Source organism: Delphinus delphis, chromosome 6 (assembly GCF_949987515.2).
Source record: "Delphinus delphis chromosome 6, mDelDel1.2, whole genome shotgun sequence".
Classification (NCBI taxonomy): Eukaryota; Metazoa; Chordata; class Mammalia; order Artiodactyla; family Delphinidae; genus Delphinus; species Delphinus delphis.
Window position 1 is genome coordinate 31,995,168 of NC_082688.1, and position 12,984 is coordinate 32,008,151.

The 12,984-nt window shown below is 41.1% G+C and overlaps 1 protein-coding gene across 4 annotated transcripts in view; it reads right to left on the minus strand.

The window, feature by feature from the left end:
• STX17 (syntaxin 17) overlaps window positions 1–1,987 on the minus strand; it is an 85,519-nt gene extending 83,532 nt beyond the window's left edge. For 2 of the 4 annotated variants that reach the window (XR_011246509.1, XM_060014435.1), the window contains exon 1: window positions 1,830–1,934. The gene's annotated coding sequence lies outside the window, so the exon portion shown is untranslated. The other 2 variants (XM_060014434.1, XM_060014436.1) reach the window with 2 other exon arrangements.
• Window positions 1,988–12,984: the final 10,997 nt, after the last annotated feature.

Consider the following 12,984-nt stretch of genomic DNA (forward strand, 5'->3'; position numbering starts at 1 on the left):
CTATAAAAAGGGCACAGGAAGCAACCTGAAAAAACTTGAAATGGACGAAGCTGGAACAATTTGAGACATACAACAAATAACGAAAGTGTAGGAAAATAACCAATAGAAAAATAAATGAGTCCATACAGATACAAAAACAATAAATTAACAATAAATAAATAAATGGGATGAAGATGCAGCTCTTCCTTACAGAAAAACTCCAATTAATAAATTACGAAGGAATGAGGGAAACAGAAAACCACCATTAGAACATTACAGTAATAATTACTGAAGGCAAGATCATCAATGGATGCTAAAATCAACAAATTAAAGTTTGAGGAGAAACAGGATATTTGCATTGTTTAAAAGTAGTTCTCCCCCAAGATACTGATTAATTACAAAGGGAAAAATAGTTACTTTACATTAGAAAATCCCAGCTGACACCACCTTATTAACCAAGTGATCAAGAGCAATATCAAATGCAGTGTGTCATATAATGTACCCCTCATATGACGAACTACTGAGAAGGGCATATACACTTCTGTGGTATCAACAAAAGTACACAACCTTAATCTAATCTTGAGAAAACATCAGACAAAACCCAATTGAAGGACACTCTACAATATAACTAACCAGGACTCTTCCAAAGTGTAACGGTCATGAAAGACAGGAAAAGACTTAGAAGTTGTCACAGACTGGAGAAGATCAAGGAGCCATGCCAACTAAATGCAACGTGGGATCTTAGATTGAATCGTGGAACAGAAAAAGGACTTTAGTATAAAAAACGATGAAATCTGAAGAAAGTTGGTGATTTAGTTAACAGCGTTGTGCTGAAATTAATTTCTTACTTTTGATAATTGCATTATAGTTATGTAAGATGTTAACATTAAAGGAAATTGTAGAGAACTCTGTATTACTTTTGTAACTTTTCTGTAACTGTAAAATATTTCAAAATAAAAAGTCTCTTAAAATAATGTGTAAACTGATGTTTCCCATAAGACGGGACAAATATTTTGAGGTCAAAGAATTGCAATCATATTCACTGCACTAACACTTGGGGTGGGCAGGGCGGGTGCCAGGTGCTCTACAAACTACCTTTAGTGCTTACAACTATTACCAGCTGAGTACCATACTACTCACGTTTCCAATAAGGAAAAAGTACTGGGAGGTTAACCAAATTACTTAAGGTTATTTATAAGTGAACAGCCCCATTTCTCAGGAAAAGTCCAATACCGCTGGCAACGCCCCCTTCCAAAAACGTTATGAACACCTTTCCACATTTCCGCACACCTGGGGCACCGAATTCCCTCAGGCACGTCGCCCCGTATTTCTCACTGGGGGAAGGGGTACTGAATTTGGAAAGAAAAGTCAAGGCCCTCGGACCTACCTACCGTACGGTCTGCTCTCTGAGCCTCCCATTCCGAATTGTAAAAAAAGGGGAGACAGACGTGGGGCCTTCTGCGAACCACCCTCCCTGGTATGGCTGACAGGAGGCTCCCCCCTCGCGCCCCAGGACCTCCCCTAAACACCCTCGAGCCTCGCGTCATCCCTCGCAGCGTCACCCACCGCGCACCTGGGCCACATAAACCAAACGCCACCTCCCCCCACCCCCGCCCCCGAACGGGTGCGCAGGACCCTCTCCAGACCTAGACGCCGGCGACCCTGATGACCTAAGACCCACGGTGCGTCACACGAAGGGAAGACGAAGTAAACTTTTCCACCCTGAGACCCCGGGAGGCCGTCAAGCTCGCCCGATCGGCCGCCTCCCTATACCCGCTTCGAAAGCACCTCCAAAACCGAAACCACCACTTCTTCAAGCCGAGAGGAACTCCCACAGCGTTCGCACTTACAACCTGATGCCCTGCTTCCTGCGGGGCGCCCCTCCCGCGCGCGGGACGGGCACCCGGCCCACGACGCCGGCCAGGGCCTTACGCCCCCGTGGGGGCCTATCGCGATCCCCTTACCTCCCGCCGGGACGTTCGAGGCCGGTGGGTACGCACGGCGCAGGCGCAGGCGCGGGCGCGACAGGACGGGGCGTCGCGATAGGCGGGCTGGGCTGCGCCACGCCCCCTCCCGCCCAGTTCCGGCCTCGAGGGGTGTGGCTGGCGCCTCTGTGTGTACAGACGCGGTCGCCGCTCTGGACCGTCTTACTAAGTGGTATTGATTTATGTTGTGGGGTTGTAACAAGGGAGCCAAGAGGAAGGAGACGTACAAATGCTCTTTAAGTGTGTCAGTTCGTTGAGTTTTAAGTGTGAGACAATTCACATCTGTATAGCCCACTACATTTTGCAACTTTTTTGTCCATTTTCCTCTGTTCTTCTAGGAATTTTATTGGTGGGCTGGCCGGGTGTTCTTACCTCTTTACACCTGTAGAAACTGAAGCTCACAGAGGTTGTGCCTTCTCCATCTACACCCCCCTCTGAGGTAGACGGCACAAGTCTTAATTGTAACAGGCACAGAAACTGAAACTCAGACAAGTTGTGCTTTTTCCCAAAAACGGGTTGAACCAGTGTCAACCCAGTGCCAGTATCCTTATCCCAATTTTATAGATAATGATGCTAAGCCTCAACAAAGAGTTCTAGTGACTCACTAGCAGTTCAGCCATGTAGTGACACAGTTGGAACTTCAGCTGGGTTTCCTAATTCCCTTTTCAAGTTCTTCCAGCTGATACCAATGAACAAACGGTTGGCTTTGAAGCCCTGTCCAGGTCACAAGTCCTCCTCCCTGGATGGCCTGACTTCCAGATCCAGCCTTTTTAATATGCGTTTGTGAATATTCAGATGACTTGCTCAGAACGTATCCACTGATGGTACTATCCTTAGAAGTCATAAGGATATTCAAGCCATAGCTAAGGAAACTCAGCTCTTAGGGTCTTCCAGTGGAGTGCGAGTAGGGGTAGAAATTGTGGACCAATGAATATTAGGGGTCTGTAAGAATTGCCTTGAAAGGTAATTTCTAAAATAAAGCATAAAATCTGCTAAGCGTTTTGGATTTTCTTTGTGAGTATAATGAGTGCTGATTTCTTTTACTCTAGGAATGAGGTGTTTATAAGATTTTAATTCTAAGGAGAAAAATTAAAGTATTAGCCAATACCATGGGAAAAAATTTTTATGCAAGACAAGAGCTTACTGTTGTGGCCTCTCCCATTGCGGAGCACAGGCTCCGGATGCGCAGGCTCAGCGGCCATGGCTCACGGGCCCAGCCGCTCCGCGGCATGTGGGATCTTCCCAGACCGGGGCACGAACCCGCGCCCCCTGCATCGGCAGGCGTACTCTCAACCACTGCACCACCAGGGAAGCCCCAAAACAAGAGCTTTTGAAGTAAAGGTCATTCAAGTTAAGCTCTGAAAAAATCGACCTCAAGTACACTAGGGAGATGTGACACTCAAGGATTCTAAACTTGAACCTAGCCTTCTAGGTTATTATACATATGTTTGCTGTAAGTTAGGTGTGTTCAAGGTAGCTAAATAGAACGTTTTAATCTAACAGTTTGTTAGCTTTATAATCTTTAAATATTTAGATATATGGTGTGTGGACCTCTTTTTGTACTCTTGCCTGGGCACTGAAATTGTTAGGAGCAGGCCTGCTGCTACTAGCCAACATTTTCCTGAGGTCCTAACTGAACGAGGAAGGCCAAACAAAACAAACAGTAATAAATAAATAAATGGAGAAAAAGAAAAATATTCTTTTTGGATATTATGATTGCTTACTTGGAAAACCCAAGGAATGAATTGAAACACGTTCAGTAAAATGGCTAGAGCAATAGCTTTCCTAAACAGCGATCACCTATTTAAAATTGTAATGGGAGAAAAGATCACTTTCAAACAGCAGAATCTAATTTGTGTCTGTAAGGAATTGTGGGAGCTATTTGAAGAATTAAGAATAATAGCTAAATGGAGTAGGGGTGAAGGGAGGGATTTCCAAGAGGCACGAGGAAACTCTGGGGATAATGGATATGTTCATTATCTTGCTTGTGGTACTGGTTGCATGGGTGTATATATATGTTAAAACTTACCAAATTATACACTTTAAATATGGATGTTGTTTATGGTATATCAGTTATACCTGAATAAGGCTGTTTCTTGAGGAAAGGTGTATATTATCATTTGCTTAGAAAGTAGCACATTCTTGGAACAGGCTAAGGAAACCATATATATTCACTCTATGAATTAAGACATAATTTTTCCAGTATTATAGAGCAAGTATATGGAGAACCTGAGAATCAAATTCAGATTTGGCGCAATAATATAGACCTCCTAGGTTGTCTTCCTGGTCCATTCCTCTTCTGGGAACTGCTTCTCCCCACCAGATCTGCAGGCTATCAGTTATGAGCCTCTGGCAGCCATTTTATACAGGCATGGACCCGTGCTCCTGACCATAGTGAATTGGTCCAGGAGCAGACCCCTGACCCAAGCTGGAACAATAAGATACCTGTTCCAGGAATCTGAGATTGGGACCAGGATTCTAGCTTTAATATGGCTTGTTTCTTGAATGGAGAAGGTGCTCACAGCAGAGCTCCTGGTGGCTGTGTTTTTGACTCCATAGACCCTTGAATCAGAGGAAGCCATGCTGCTCATGATCCCACTTGAAATTGTGGAGAGATGATTGTATGTATATCCTAGGCTATGTTGTTAAAAACTGTGGGTTTTTTTTTTTTGTTTTTTACTGTAGGTCATGTTCAAAAAATATGTAAAGCCACTACCTTCACTAAGTTCTTTCTCTAGCATATGAACTATTGAAATATCTACTGCAGTTCTGAATGCATTCTATCTTTGTGCATTCTAACATTCCAACAATCTGGTGAACTGAGATGAAGAAAGGTTAAAAATAAAGTGATAATAGTGGTTACCTTTAATGTGGGATTAACTGGGAGAGAGCATAAGTAGCTTTCTGGGGTGCTGGAAAGTTTCTGTGTATTGAACCGTTGTGATTACATATGTGAAAATTCATCGAGCTGTACACCTAAGATTTGTGTATATACTTTGTGTGAGTTACACCATAATAAAAAAGGAAAATAAAGAGCTAGTAATTCTTGATTTAAAACAAATAAAACCTCTTAGTAGACAAGGAATATATACTTCCTTAATAGCATTTCTCTCTACTACCTGTCTCTGAAATAGTGGTGAAATAGCAGCAGTAATCCCTACCCTTGTTAGAGACCTTCAACCTTTAGAATATAAAATGAAAAGCCATGATAGAAAGAGAGGTAGGTGAGAATGATTAGATGCACAAAAAAGAAACAGAGTTTGCAGCACATTCAAATTCCTGGTTCCAGCTCATTCCTGAGGCTTAGCTTAGACCTAGAGTGGCTTAGCATTAACCACTTAGGTCTGGTTAAACCCCAAAGCCTACTAATCCCCCACCCTACCCCAGCTCTCACCCTGCATTTTCTTTAATTGCTTAAACTAGCTCAGGTGAACTTCTACTTTCAATCAAGAGAGTTCTGTTATCAACACAAAATTCCATTTGTTTCTATTATCTTATGATATCATTTTAAACTTACACATAGTGTTCCCTGGCTTTAGTACTTAAACCTTTCCACTTTCTGCTTTAGTGGCTCCTGCCACCACACACTTACACCATTACCAAACAATCTGTTCATATATATTAAGATTATAGAGACCTTACATCAAACCAAAAGGAGTGAACTCTGCAGGCAAACAGTAACACTAGAATTCTCTGCTTATCAACCATTCGCTACTTAGGAATTTGATAACCATTTAACACGTAGAATAGCTTAAATGCCCAGACATCTCTCTAAAGACTCCTTCCCCACCTTTTTGTTCTTTTAATTATCTTAATAATTCTCAGAACTTAGTGCTCCCAACAGTTATTGCACAAGGTAGTATTTATAAAACCATGCTTAAAAGACTTTATGGATGGGCTTCCCTGGTGGCGCAGTGGTTGAGAGTCTGCCTGCCGATGCAGGAGACACGGGTTTGTACCCCGGTCCGGGAAGATCCCACATGCCGCGGAGCGGCTGGGCCCGTGAGCCATGGCCGCTGAGCCTGAGCCTCCAGAGCCTGTGCTCCGCGACGGGAGAGGCCACAGCAGTGAGAGGCCCGTGTACCGCAAAAAAAAAAAAAAAAAAAAAAAAAAAAGACCTTATGGGCAATTTAAGCAATTTTCAAGAGTAGTTTTAACATGGTAATTTTTGCTTTATCAATGACTTTAATTCATACCCACACCCCTTACCATCCAACTCACCTTCAACAAAAGATGCAATTTCATACTATGCTTGCAACTAAAACACAGTAAACTTACTTAGCATTAAAATCTTACTAAATATTGTTTAAACTTTGGCAATTTACAAGGCACCTTGAATTTTGTAGTACCTTAGTATTGTCATGAATATCAATTAATATCACATGATAAATATACAAATGTGCAAGTTGATATATTTCACATGCACCCAACCTTTCTTTCTGACTTTAGCTCCCATTATTCCTCTTCACTCATCCTCTGCTCTAACCAAATTGAACTCAGTGTTCTTCATCCCAATCCTATTCCCAATCCTACCTGTGCCTTACACCTGGAATATTCTCCATCGATTGCCCCTCCCTCTCTGCACATTCAAATCCTACTCATCTTCCCATGTTCACTCCAAATGTGACCTCTCGTAATTTTTCTAGAATTTCTAGATTTAAGGCCTCCCTCCTCTAAACACCCACCTTAATAATCCGATGTTTTTTTGATGCATCACTGTCTGCATTTTATTATAGTAATTTGGTGTGTGTTTTGTTGCCACCTCCAGTGTTTTTCACCCTTTTCCTTGTCATGACACAAATAGAAAATGGTATTTATAAGCAAAACTGAGAGAGAAAGCTGTTCTCAGCCTCTGCCACTGGCTCAGTTGCACTGGGAGCTTGGAAAGTTAACGCTTCCACACACCTATGACACAGTCAAGCACAGGGGTTGAGAAGCTGTCTTGTACCATCCCACGTTAGAATATAAGCTTCCTGAGGACCGGCTCCATGTTTGCTTATCTCAGTATCCACCTATAGATTCTAGTTCGATACCTTGTACCTGTAATAAATGAATAATTGGATAAATGACAAAGCACTATTTAAATTTGTTTTTACAGAGTTCTGAGGGCTTCCAGTTTCAGCTCTGACTTGTAAAGAACTTGAAGGTCATCACCCCCATCCGTACAACAAGAAAAAAGACGAACAAACTTAAAGTAAATTACCTTTCTTTGACTCATAAAAGAATTGAGGTTCAGGGCAAACTGCCCCTCTCCCCGAAATCTGGAGAGACAGGCAAATACAGAGAATCGCAACTAACATTAGCTTATCTGAAACAGAAGTCCCTGGAGCCTTAAGCTGGTGGAAACATTTACATGATAACTTTGACAAATCCTTGGAGGTGGAGTGTGGACTAGTGTGAGAGTGAGAAACTCTTGGGGCCTGCAGTCTTAGGGGGGAACTGCATACATTCATGAGCTTTACCTCCAGGAAGCTCACCAGGTTCTCATGGTGAAGAGCCAAGAAAAAAAACTCATGTTTCTGGCAGAGGAGGAGAAAATAAACTATGTTGAAATATATGGAGCCTTCTCTATAACAAAGGCCTACATAGCCAGAGACGAATGGCGGGGGAGAGTGGAGGTGCTGAGAGAGGGTTGCATTACCCAACTGCAGCCCCTTCTAGACTTCCTGTCTCTCCTAGGGCAGGGAAGTGGCTGAGAAACACTTGTGAAGGTCAAAGCCCAAAGACACAAGACCACTGAAAGACTGAAAATTAATCATAGGTAAATCATAATTATTGAATGCTTCTGCACCCCCTACACCTTAGCACCATATCTGCAGGTCTTCAGAATAATCACAGCGGATTAGAACTGAAAGAACTGCAAGGTGCAGTCTCTATATAAGGAGTTTTTAGGAGAATCCAGACCACAAGGATGCTAGAGGAAATTGAATTCTTATACCTACTGCAAACATTAAACACAGCCCAGCTCCTAGCCAGATTAATGTAAAACCTCACACCAAAAGCCTGTTCACCTCAGTTCCCACTACCTGATACAACATGTTTGGCTTTCAACAAAAAATTACAAGGCCTATTAACAGACAAGAAAAGGCACTGACTAAAGAAACAAAGCATGGATCAGAATCAGACTCAGATATGACATAGATTTTTGTAATTATTAGACAGGGAATTTAAAATAACTGTGATTAATATGGTAAGGAGTCTAACGGAAAAAATTGACAACATACAAGAACAGATGGGTAATGGAAGGAGAGAGATGGAAACTCTAAGAAAGAATCAAAAGGAAATGCCGAGAACGAGAAACACTCTAATGAAGATGAAGAACACCTTTGATGGGCTTTTCAGTAGACTGGACATGGTCCCAAGGAAAGAATGAGTGTGTGTGAAGATATAGCAATAGAAACTGCCCAAATTAAAATGCAAAGGAAAAAAAAAAAAAGAACAGAACACCTAAGAACTGTGGGACAATTTCAAAAGATGTAACGTATACATAATTGGCATACTAGAAGGAGAGGAGAAAGAAAATGGAACAGAAGAAATATTTGAAGTAAAAATGGATGAGAATTTTCCAAAATTAATGACCAAACCACAGATGCAGGAAACTCACAGAAAACCAAGCAAGATAAATGCCAAAAGAATCTACACCTAAGTATGTCATAGTCAAACTCAAAAAACGCAGAGACAATGGGAAAATCTTGAAAGAAGTCAGAGGGAAAGAACATCTTATGTATAGAGCAACAAGGATAAGAATTACATCTGAATTCTTGTCAGAAACCATGCAAGCAAGAAAAGAGTGGAGTGAAATATTCAAAGTGTTAGGAAAAAAAGAATCCGACAAAACACAAACCTAGAATTTGATATCCAGCAAATTTATCCTTTACAAGTGAAGGACAAATACTTTCTCAGATGACCAAAAAAAAAAAAAAAAAAAGTGAAAGAATTCATTTCCAGCAGACCTGCTCTGCAAGAAATGTTAAAAGAAATTCTTCCAGGGAGGAAGAAAATGTAATAGATTACAAATCTGGATATGTAAAGAAAGGATGAGCCCAGAAGAGGAATAAATAAATTTAAAATAAAATATTTTATTTTTCTTCTTCTTACTTGGTCTAATAGATAACTATTCAAAGTAATAATAGTAACAATACATTGGGTAAAATAAATGGTAGCAATGTTTTAAGGAATAGGAGGGAGGAATTGGGAAAACTCTGTTTAAGGTAACTGAACTACCCATAAAGTGATAAGTGTAATATGAAAGGGGACTTAGATTAGTTGAAATATACATTATAAACTCTAGAGAAATTACTAAAAAAAAGTTTAAAAAGAAGTATAATTGATACACCAGAGAGTGCAAAAAGGGGGCAGGAGAGAAACAAGTACAAACAGAAAAGAGTTATAAACATGGTAAATATTAAACCAACTATATTAATAACCACTTTAAATATGAATGCTCTGAATACACCAATTTTTTTTGTCAGCATGACTGTCTGAGTGAACAAACAAACATGACCCAGCTATATGTTTTCTGCAAGAAACCCACCTTAAATATAAAGACACAGAAAGGTTAAAAGTAAAGGAATGGAGAAAGATATACCATGCTAATGCTAATCAAGAGTAGCTATATAGAGACTTCCTTGGTGGTCCAGTGGTAAAGAATCCGCCCTACAATGCAGGGGACGTGGGTTCGATCCCTGGTCAGGGAACTAAGATCCCACATGCTGGGGCAACTAAGCCCGAGTGCCGCAACTACCGAGCTTGCATGCCTCAACTAGAGCCTGAGTGCCGCAAACTACAGAGCCCACGCACTCTGGAGCCTGCACACCACAACTAGAGAAGAGAAAATCCACACACCACAACTAGAGAGAAGCCCATGCACCACAACAAAGGTCCTGTGTGCTGCAACTAAGACCAGACGCAGCCAAAAATAAATTAACTAACTAAACAATAAATAAATCTTCAAAAAAAACGGAGTAGCTATATTAATTTCAGACAAAGCAGACTTGAGAACAAGGAAAATTATCAAGAATAAAGAGGGACACTTTGCCTAATGATAAAGGGGTTAATTCTCCATGAAGATGTAACAATCCTTAATGTGTATGTACCTAACAACAGAGCACCAAAATACATGAGGCAAAGCCTGATAGAACTGCAGGGAAAAATAAAGTGCCTTGCAAATAGAGTATGAGAGCAACAAAAATTAAGTTCATGAAAGTTGCCATTTCTTCCAGGAGCAGCAGGATTGTCATAGAAGAACTAAGAGAATATAACAACAGTGCAAAATGATTTCCAAGATACCAAATATTTCTAGATTCCTGTTGGAGAACCTGCCGAGGCTCTCTTTTACAGGATTATAGAATCTATCCTCAATCCTTTCATAACTGACACTCTCACCAGTAAACTTTTTAATCCTCCAACCAGCAGAAATACATTTAAGGGATTGGAAATCAACAAAATTCACAGAGTTCCACCCTCCCTCTTCTCAGCCCAGCAAGTGCCCAAATGTCATTGTCACACCCTTTAGGGGATTTTTTTCCCTTTTTTAGGCCTCAATGGATTACAGAAGCTTTTTGAATGGTATTTATATTTCCTCTAGCCAAAGATACTTAACTGTAATATTCCTTTGGTAGATTATTACTAAAGAAAGAAATATTGCTTGCTCCATGGAAATAAACTGATAGGTTCAGCAACTTTCACTTTGCTTATATAAATGAACGCTTCAGATGATAAATGTTTCAAGCCTGAGCAAAGGGTTTTAAATATGGAAAAAATGTTCCTGAATCCCTGTACTTTAACATTGCAGGACATAAATTGTAAGTTTGAATCTTTCTAACATCTGGTAAGTGCTTTCACATTCATTCAATCAGTCAGTCTGCACAGCCAATAGGCCAGCCACTGTGCTGAGTCCTGCTGATTGAAAGTTTAAAAAGATCTCATTTCTGTCTTCTAGGAGCTCACCTTCTGGAGGGAAAGACAGACATGTCAACGAATACAATACAGTTAACAAGCCCTTTTAAGCTATCCCTACACAAGTGCTATAGAAAGAAGCACAGAGAAGGTGACTTCAGAGTTTGGTCAATACATAGGAATTATTAAAGAAGGGAGGACAGAGCATTCTGAACAGACAGAAAATATGTAAAAGGCACAAAGAATGAAACAAAGGTATGTTCAGGTCCCCAGAGTGCAGGTCCCAGGGGCAGATAAGCAGAGAAGGTTGCCTGAAGATAGGATGAGTAACTACCTCAAATGTATTTTCCAAAGTTCATGTTCATCATGTTCCTATATGTTTCAGATCTGGTCATGGCACTAGTTACTTTTAAACCTTTGTTGTGGCCCCCTCCTTCTCAGACACGCATCATACAATCTTACACACACTTATGATTTCTTGTGGGGGCTTCTGAGGCTCTCCAAGTTTTAATTTCAATTTCCAGCTTCATAGCCCACCATTTTCTGAAGCTCCATAAGGTTCCTCTAATTTCCTAATATCCCATCCACTTTCTTTCTTCTATGCCTTTGCTCAAGCTGTTCTTTTCTTTGGAATGTTTTCTGCTTCCTTTCCATTGATCAAAATTTTACTTCTCCCTGAAGACACACCTCAAATTTCTTCTCTCCAGAGAAACCTTCCTTTATCCCCCCCCACCACCTGTTCCCACAGTACCTTGATTTAATTTTACTCTGCAGTATAGTTGTTCACATATCTGTCCTTCCAACTAGAACAGAAACTTCTTGAGGGCAGGCACCTTGTGTCATTTATTGTGTGTTCCCAGCACATGCCCTGGAATGTGGCATTTGATAATATTTGTTTTCAATGACATGTGTGTCTCATCACCTTTGCAATCTGATTAGTCTTCTCCAGTTTCAAAACTGAGTTCCTGCAGCCACAAGCCTTCTTAAAGCTATTTGTCACTGAGGGTGAGATCAGAGGAAGAATAAGAAAACCACCTGAGGCACACAACAAAGTCACTTGGGGATCTTTAAAAAATGTAATTGCCTGGTTCCCACCTTCAGAGATTATGATTTCATTGGGCTGAAGTGGAAACCAGGCATCAATATGTTTTTTAAACTTCTCTGGATAATTCTTAAGTGTGGTCAGTTTTGAGAACCATAGACTTAAAGGGCAGGTGAGAAATAGTTACTAGGCCCCATATAGGAATTAGAATAATTTCTAATTCATTTTTCTCAAATGGTGATGCTTTTCCCAGAAAAAAACATAACTAAAGGAATGGGGCCACACAGTTTACGTGAAATTGACTTTTTTCCAGAGAAATCTTTGCCACAAGGAGTCTGAGTTTCTGTAGGAGGAATCACACGTTGGACATGATACTTGCCTACACGGTCCTGATCAACTTGTCTAGAGAATCCCGTTGAACTGAAATAAAAATGCCAGGCATCAAACCATCAAATGAGTAAGAAAACTTGAGAGTTCCCAGTTCTCATGAGAGTCCCCAACATGGATACCCCCTATAGCCCTCAGTGGAATGGGGAGGACAGAGCCAGGTACCATGGGGAGGATCGCATGTTGCACAACTCCAAGGGCACAATGCACATTGCATTCCATATGAAGGACGCCTCCTGGAATTGGGTAATGCCACATCTTGGAGCAGGGCTTTTCCTGTCCTCTCAGGAGATTTCCGGTGGTGGCCTCCATCTTGCTTCTTCTCCCCAGGCTTCTTCTGGCTTGGAACTGTTACTCTGAACCAACGTGAGGAATGAAGAGCCTCCTCACCAAAATACTTCTGCCGGAGTCTTTTCCTACCTGATGATGTCTTCATTGGAAATTCCCGTAAGTGGCAGCTCTTGTCAACACAGCCTTGATCCACCCAATGTGTTACACTATGCTGCTGAAATCCACAGAATTGGTCCCTAAATCAGCCACTGCAGGAAAGTTTTCAGAAAGGGTGTCAGTTCCTTCTCAGCTTTGCCACCCCTTTTCTTTTTCCTTATTAGAGTATCCACAGAGAAGGAAAGTACGTATTTTATTTCTAGATTTTGGCTGGGTTTTTTTTGGGAGGCAGGGAATCAAATTGAA